Genomic DNA, 8361 nt, shown 5'->3' on the forward strand with positions numbered 1-8361 from the left:
TTTCACAGTAGCAACATGCTTGAAAAGTTTCATTATCAACATTGACATCTGTGTCCTGTGAACTTTAATTCAAAATACTTGATGAATTTCAATCGAATCAAAAAACAGCCTTTGTGAATGATTTAAGTTTGGAATGGCTGTTCCTCCTTGTACAGAATTTCAGTGCTGATACATCAAAGGTAACTTCTTTGACATAAATTTGTTCACAGTTACATTCAACCTGGAAAACAGCTTGATATTAATCTCACTGAAGGAGAGTGTTTGTGTCATTATGTGTTGCTTTTAACCGAGACTGGGACATGACGCAAGTGGGAGGGTTTATCTGAGGTTTGGAATATTTGTCAGTCAGGAACAAGAAAAATCAAAGGAACCAATAAGAAAACCTAAGTCTCATGTGGTTACCGAGAAACGGTGAGAAGATATTAAACTTTGTTGTATTTAATACAACTGTGTGAACTTTGATCTTTCCTGCCTTTTATAAACAGTATTTGAAGGGTCTCAGTAAAAATGTTCAGTGTTGATGAGAGTGGGGTCTGGGTGAGCAGCTGCTTCATGTGACAGGGTCAGGACTGGATGCAGGAAGTTCTCTGACAGTCTCTCTCTGATGGGTGGAGTTGATTTTGAACTGGCAGCTGTTGCTGTTTTGATAATTCAAGTTCCCTCCACCGATTTTTTTGGACAGACAGTGCAGTATCAGGATGTAAAGGGTTAATGCTGAAGAGAAGTGGGATTAACCCCTCCCACAATCAGAGTGATGATGTAACAGTCACATGAGATGAGGTTTGGGAGGAGGGAGCAGCACCAAGGATGCGAGTTTCGGAGGCTTGATGAGTGTGTATATAGTATTGTGTAAATTAGAAAAGAGTTCTTAGTTCTTTCAGCAGGAAATGTGTCCAGAAAATATCACGAAACTCACAATTTTATTATTCAGGAGTTGGAACACAGTGATATTAACTCCAAGTGACAGTAGTGGTTTCATTTAACAAAAGAAAAGGAGAGAATAATATTGCTCATTGATTGAAATCCCCCAGTGAGGAGACAGTTAAACAGGTGATCTGTTGGGGCATCCTTCGATCCAAGGTTTCGGCAGCATTTAATCTCCCTTTTTGGTGAAATTCTCTGTTTTTTGCATCTTTTTAAATCCAGCTTTTATGGACCAGTGAAAAAACTGAAAAAAGTGAACAGATCCATCCTTTCTTTTCTTCCTTCTTCCCATCAGTTTCTCTTTTCTGTCCCAATTTAATCTGCTGTTTTATCCATTCCAATCATAATTCAACATTCCAATCAAATCTATTTGTTATTCCACAGTGTCTCTCCATGTGTTTTATTCTGTTGTATTCTCTCACAGTCTGTTTGATGATCAATTTTACATCTCACTCTCTGTTCTGGTGAAGATCAGAAGCAGTGTTATCTGTTTGCAACACCCGACAAGTCGGCCTGAGGCTGTGTCTCATCGATAATGTGGAGTTGGGAACATAGGAACATAGGAGCAGGAGTCGGCCATTCAGCACATCGAGCCTGCCCCACCATTCAACATGATCATGGCTGATCATCCACTTCAATGCCCTTTTCCCCACACTTTCCTCATATTCCCTTATGTCATTTGTATTTAGAAATCTGTCAATCTCTGCTTGAAACATACTCAATGACTGAGCTTCCACAGCCCTCTGGGGTACAGAATTCCAAAGATTCACAACCCTCCTCATCTCTGTCCTAAGTGGCTTGCCCCTTATTTTGAAATTGCGTCCCCTGGTTCTCGACTCCCCAACCAGGGGAAACATCTTAGCTGCATCTACCCTGACTGTCCTTTAAATATTTTGTAGGTTTCAATGAGATCACCTCTCATTCTTCAAAACTACAGAGAATACAGCCCCAGTTTCCCCAATCTCTCTTCATAGGACAGTCCCACCATCCCAGGAACAAGTCTGATGAACCTTCTTTGCACTCTATCTATGGCAATAATATCCTTCCTAAGGCAAGGGGACCAAAACTGCACACAGTACTCCAAGTGCAGTCTAACCAAGGTTCTATACAATTGAAGCAAGAATTCACTACTCCTGTACTCAAATCCTCTTGTGATAAAGGCTAACATACTATTAGCCTTCCTAATTGCTTGCTGCACCTGAATGTTAGCTGTCAGTGACTTATTGCCATGGATACCAGGTCACCCTAATACTCTATACCTCAGTTAATAAAGGAAAGGATTCCATTTACCTGCTGAACCAGCTTATTGACCTGTACTGCTACTTCAGGGATCTGTGGACATTCACTCCAACGTCCCTCACTTCCTCTACACCGTTCAGTGTTCTCCCATTAATTGTGTATTCCTTTGCCTTTTTTGACGCCTGCTCTCGCTGTTCCCTGCTCTCCGAGTGAACTCTTGCTCCCTCTCTCTCCTGGGCTCTTTATGCTCCACTCTGCTCTCACTGTTTCCCGCTCTCTTAATGTATCAATATTTGTTTGTCTTGTGTTTAATTTAAAATATGGATTAACTGTATTTTACAGTTGTAGGTTTTATTTGGTAATCCTGTGCAAGTTGTGGATTGGTATTCAATATTAAGCTCTGTGAAAATGATTGTGAATGAAAATATAACTTTCAATCTTATACATGGGCTGGTCTGCATGCTCCAAGTCCTTCATTTTGTAGTAATGGCTTGATACTGTATCTTTCAGTCTTAATCTCTGTGGGATTTTTGAACTGGTATGTAATGCATAACTTGGTCTAACGTTCTGATGTACATTATTGGGATTCATAGGATCATCGGAAATAGGGGCATTAGGCCATTCAGCCCATCGAGCCTGCTCCAACATTCAAACAGATCGTGACTGATCATCTACCTCTACGCCATTTTTCCCTGCCATCTCCATATCCCTTGATCTTGTTAGTATTTAGAAATCTATCGATTTCTGTCTTGAATATGTTCAATGCGCTCTGGGATGAAGAATTCCACAGATTTCTCACCCTCTGAGTAAAGAAATTCCTGCTCATCTCAGTCTGCCCTTATTCTGAGACTGTGTCCCCTTGTTCTGGACTCACTAGACAGAGGAAACATCCTTTCCATATCTACCCTGTGACACCCTGTAAGAACTTTGTCTGTTTCAATGAGATCACCTCTCATTCTTCAAAACTCTAGAGAATTTAGGCCCAGTTTCTGCAGTCTCTCATCATAAGACAATCCCACCATCCGAGGGGATGAGACCGGTGAATCTCTGTTGCACTCCCTCTGTGACAAGTCTATCCTTCCTTAGATAAGGAAACCAAAATTGGACAGAATACTCCAGGTGCGGTCTCATCTAGACTTCATACATCTTTACTCATGTACTCAAATACGCTTTCAATGAAGCCAACATGCCATTTGCCTTCCTAATTGCTTGCTGCACCTGCATACTAGCTTTTCGTGTCTCATGAACAAGGACACCCAGGTGCCTTTGGACATCGACACTTCTCAACCTCTCACCATTTAAGAAATACTCTGTCTTTCTGTTTATTCGACCAAAGTGGAGAACTTCACACTTATTCACATTATATTCCATCTGCCATGTTCTGCCCATTCATTTAACCTGTCCAAATCCCCTTGAAGCCTCCTTGCATTCATTCTGTACCTTTGAATTCTGTAAATTTTGCCTGTTCTATTTCAGATTTTATATTTAGAATGTGACCATGGTGACAGAGTTTATTTAGATCTGATAGTGAGTTTGTTTTTGGACTGTGATTGATGTATCAACCTGTCAGCTGTACTGAATTGGAGTGAAATAGAAACAACTTCTGTCTCTCCTGCTGTTGTTTGACTGTTGGATTGAAAATGTGTCTCTCTTGACTTTGGGATCAGTGTCTGTCTGACTACTTCTTTTGTTTGTTCCAGTGGAACTGATGAGCTGGCAGTATCTCTGTGCTTTGGGAGTGATCCTGTACCGACTGTGTGTTGGAACGAGATCACTGCACTTTTCCTTGTGTCCAAGAATCACCACATCCATTCAGGTTCCTTCATGTATTTTCCTGCAGGAATGAAAGAACTGGTGAGACAGAAGATACAAAAGCGATCAATGTAATCGTCCCAATAATAATCATTATGAACAATCATAAAATGAAAACCAGGAACACAAACAGTGTCAGTGTCTGACTCCACTGCAGTACTGCAGTATTCAGCTTCTGTTTACCAGGTGTTTGCAGTGGATTTACAACAAGTTTGTGACATTCAGAAACAACACAAGCCCTGCACTGCTCAATGACTGGGACTGTCCGATAGAGCAGTGACCTTTACACAGTCACATTTCTATTTCAACGGAAAACAAGCAGCCACTATTTAAAATGTGCCTTTCACACTTCTCACCTGGTGTCTGCAATAAATGCTCTTTGTCTAACTGTCCACATCGTTATTTTGCGGCTATTTTCCCCCCACTGTTCACAATCCAACAAACAGTGAGAGACTGGAACTAAAGCAGGAAAATTCCCTCTCCTTTGGGTGGTGAAATTGTCAGTGATTTTCAATAGTGATTTCTTCCCATTGTGTCTCCCTGAGCCTGTACAGACACTGTCCGAGAATGAACTCTCCCTTCCCCGTGTCCCCGGCTCACTCCATGTTCCGGGAGCAGCTCCTGCTCCACAGTTTCTGTTACAAACACTCCCCGATTCCCCCCCAACTTCCCACCACTCAGTGCTAATCTCTGAGCACATCTGCGGACACGCTCCCAAAGCAATGGCTGCTGGAAGCAGATGCTGTTTGTTCCCTTCCCCCGGGCCCGGGAAGTCTCCATTAGCAGCTGATTTAAAGCATCTTCCCCTGATTGAGTGAATGGCCTCACAGACTGGGTTGGGGAAAGGATGCGCAATGGCTCCACTCCTCATTGTGACGTCCCACTAGGGGCGGGGCAACACAGCGCGTGCGCAGATCTCTGCAGCAATTCAGCATTCAAACATCAATGGGAACTTTCCCCATTTCACCCTCATCAAAGTCCCAAAGAAAGTGAAGAGGGGCTTGGACTGGAGGGAGGGACGGGGTAGGGGGAACCTAGAACCCAGAAAGCTGCCCTTTTGCCCCATTTTGATGCTCAATTTGCGGTCATTCCCTGCAGGGGGTTTGTTATTATTGAGCCCCTCCTGGTAAAACAATCCGATAGAAAGAGGGGAGAAAGGAGGGAGCCGGTGTGTTTGCTGGGACCTTGCAGAATTCATTTCAGCAGCAAAAGTCCCGGGTTATATTAACCCGAGTGAAACACGCTGTCAGTGAGAGGAAAACCGAACGGCCCTTTTCATCTTTTCATTGGAAACAAAGTAGAGCCGGAAGTGCGGCGAGCAGAGCAGACAAACAAGCTCAATGACAGGAGAGCTCGGCCGTCCCTGAGTTTCAGCTCCCGGCTCTTCCATTTCCTCATCCACACTGTCTTTACTGTGGATGTTCAGGGGTTCCTTGTCGGATCTGAGGACTGTATCCATTAAACATTCTGAGTCAGGAGATCCACACACTCTCTGTTATCAAGATTTATGGGCAGGAATGTTTCAAAACTTTGTCTATTAAATCATTGTATTATTCACAGAACTAATGAGGCAATTGGTTCATTATCCAGGCCTTGAACTTGGTTTGGGTCGACCGAAAACTGAGAGGTTCAGCACCTTTTCAAACCTTCACTACTGGCCGTGTGGCCTAATGGATAAGGCGTCTGACTTCGGTGTATTTAACGAGGTTATTGGAAGATTGTAGGTTCGAGTCCTGCCACGGTCAATTTGGGCGATCAGTGTTTAGCACCGCAGCCTCACAGCTCCAGCGACCCGTGTTCAGTCCCTGTGCGCAGTTTGAGTTCTCCCTGTGACTGCGTGGGTTTCTTCACACAGCCAAAGACTTGCAGATTGATCGGTAAATTGGCCATTGTAAATTGCCCCCAGTGCAGGTAGGTGGGAGAAGAATGATGGGGCTGTGATAGGGAATATGGGATTAATGTCGGATTAGCATAAATGGGTGGTTGTTGGTCGGCACAGACTTCATGGGCCGAAGGGCCTGTTTCAGTACTGCATCTATTAATAAATAACTGACTTTTTTGATGAAGTAACAGAATGGTTGATGAAGGGAAAGCAATGGATGTTGTCTACATGGATTTTAAGAAAGCGTTTGACAAACTACCACATAAAAGGCTGGGGAAAAAAACTGAGGCTCCTGGAATAGGAGGGTCAGTATCTGCTTAGATTAAAAAATGTATGAAATATCAAGAAAAGCGAGTTGTGGTATTTAGTTGTTTTTCAGAATGGAAGATGGTGGACAGTGATGTCCACAAGTGTCAGTGTCAGGACCACCATATATATAAATGACTTGAATATTGGAATCACAGAATCACAGAATTGTTACTACACATTCACAATGCTTCCAATTTTCGTATCATCCATAAACTTTGAAATTCTGCCCTGTACACCAAGGTCTAGGTCATTAATATATATCAGGAAAGGCAAGGGTCCCAACACTGACTCCTGGGGAACTCCACAACAAACCTTCCTCTAGCCCGAAGAACATCCATTGATCACTACTCTTTGTTTCCTGTCACTCAGCCAATTCCATATCCATGTTACTACTGTCCCTTTTATTCCATGAGTTATAACTTTGTTCACAAGTCTGTTGTGTTGCATTGTATCAAACTCCTTTTGAAAGTCAATAAAAGCAAAATACTGCAGATGCTAGAAATCTGAAATATAAACAAAAAGTGCTGGAAATACTCAGCAGGTCTGGCAGCATCTGTGGAGAGAGAAACAGAGTTAATGTTTCAGGTCAGTGACCATTCAGATGCTGCCAGACCTTTTGAAAGTCCATGTACACCACATCAACAGCATTGCCCTCATCAACCCTCTCTGTTACCTCATCAAAAAACTCCAGCAGGACAGTTAAACATGATTTTCCCTTAAGAAATCCATGCTGGCTTTCTTGAATTAACCCACATTTGTCCAAGGGACTATTAATTTTGTCCCGAATTATTCTTTCGAGAAGTTTTCCCACCACCAAAATTGAACTGACTGGGGAGTGAGACGAGGTGAGTTGCTCCAACAGAGAGCCAGCACGGGTTCGACAGGCCGAATGACCTCCTTCTGTGCTGTCGCAATTCTGATTGTATGATTCTAGCGACAACTGTTGGTGGAGAGGCAGTGATGCAGGAATGTGTTGACAGAAAGGTGAAAGTCTGGGCTGGTGTGTGTTTGCAGCATTTGCAGCTTGTGTTCGGGTTTGTGAATCAAGGTGATTTGGAAGCTGTGTTCCAAATTGAAGTGTTTATTGGAAGCAAGAAGTTGATGGAAATAAAGAGTAAAACGTGTTAAGATGAAGCGTGGTGTGAATGTGGATAGCAGTAAATATAGTGTTGGTGAATTATTTGTGTTAATAAACTTCCACTGTGCCCTCTGCTGCAGGCTGCTGTTTATATCCAGCTGTGTATTAGTGCTGTGTGTTGGTGAGATAAATGTTTGTTTCAACGCTGTTTATAAAGCAATAGCATTGCACTCAAACAGTCCCAGACATAGCAACACACGTACAAAAGCAAAATACTGCAGATGCTGGAAATCTGAAACGTAAACAGAAAATGCTTGAAATAGTCAGCAGGTCTGGCAGCATCTGTGGAGAGAGAACAAAGTTAATGTGAGCTAAGGAAACAGACCTGAACTGTTAACTGTTTCTTTCTCCGCAGATGCTGCCAGACCTGCTGAGCATTTCCAGCATTTTCTGTTTTTATTACAGCAACACAGGTGTTGGGAGGCTCAACCTGGCTACACAATGTTACAAAGACGCTGAGTAACACCATCGACAACAGGACAGAGAAAAACACACAGAAAACCAATAGACTGTGAGGAAGCAAAACTGAGGGACAGAGAGAGAGAGACAACGAGACTGAGATGGAGAATCATGATTGTATTCTCCCTGTTGTCTAAAGGTATTTCCTGGTGTGTAAATATGTTTCTGTTGTGTAAAGATGTACCCTGTTGTTGTGTAAAGGTTTTCCCTGTTATTGTGTTATTTTCTGTTACTGACCGTCTCCTCACTGTGACTATTTGCCCTGGTTTTATTGTGGCCAACATCACCATCTGGTGGTGGAGCGGAGGCTCTGCAGGAAGGGGTTGACAAAGTGGGAGAGACTCGGCTGGTCCGTGTTTGCAGCTTGTGTTCGTGTGAGCAAAAGTGAGTTGTTACTGATTGATGTGTTCACTGGAAGGAAAAAGCTGATTGCAATAGAGTGCCTTTGGAAGCATCTTGTCATTTTGGGTAAATACTTGAGGTATTGAAAGTGAACGGTTTGCATTATTACAAAGCATAAATAGCAGAAAAGGGTTTCGATCCATCGATCTCTGGGTTATGAGCCCACCACGCTTCCGCTGCGCCACTCTGCTAACTG

At 42.9% G+C, this 8361-nt stretch overlaps 1 non-coding gene across 1 annotated transcript; it reads left to right on the forward strand.

Moving 5' to 3' along the window:
* Nucleotides 1-5631: 5631 nt before the first annotated feature.
* On the forward strand, nucleotides 5632-5720 carry trnar-ucg (transfer RNA arginine (anticodon UCG)). The gene is given in 2 exon segments: nucleotides 5632-5668; nucleotides 5685-5720. It is a non-coding gene; the product is annotated as a tRNA-Arg (tRNA).
* The last annotated feature ends 2641 nt before the right edge of the window (nucleotides 5721-8361 follow it).

This window comes from Heterodontus francisci, unplaced genomic scaffold, assembly GCF_036365525.1.
Source record: "Heterodontus francisci isolate sHetFra1 unplaced genomic scaffold, sHetFra1.hap1 HAP1_SCAFFOLD_43, whole genome shotgun sequence".
Taxonomy (NCBI): Eukaryota; Metazoa; Chordata; class Chondrichthyes; order Heterodontiformes; family Heterodontidae; genus Heterodontus; species Heterodontus francisci.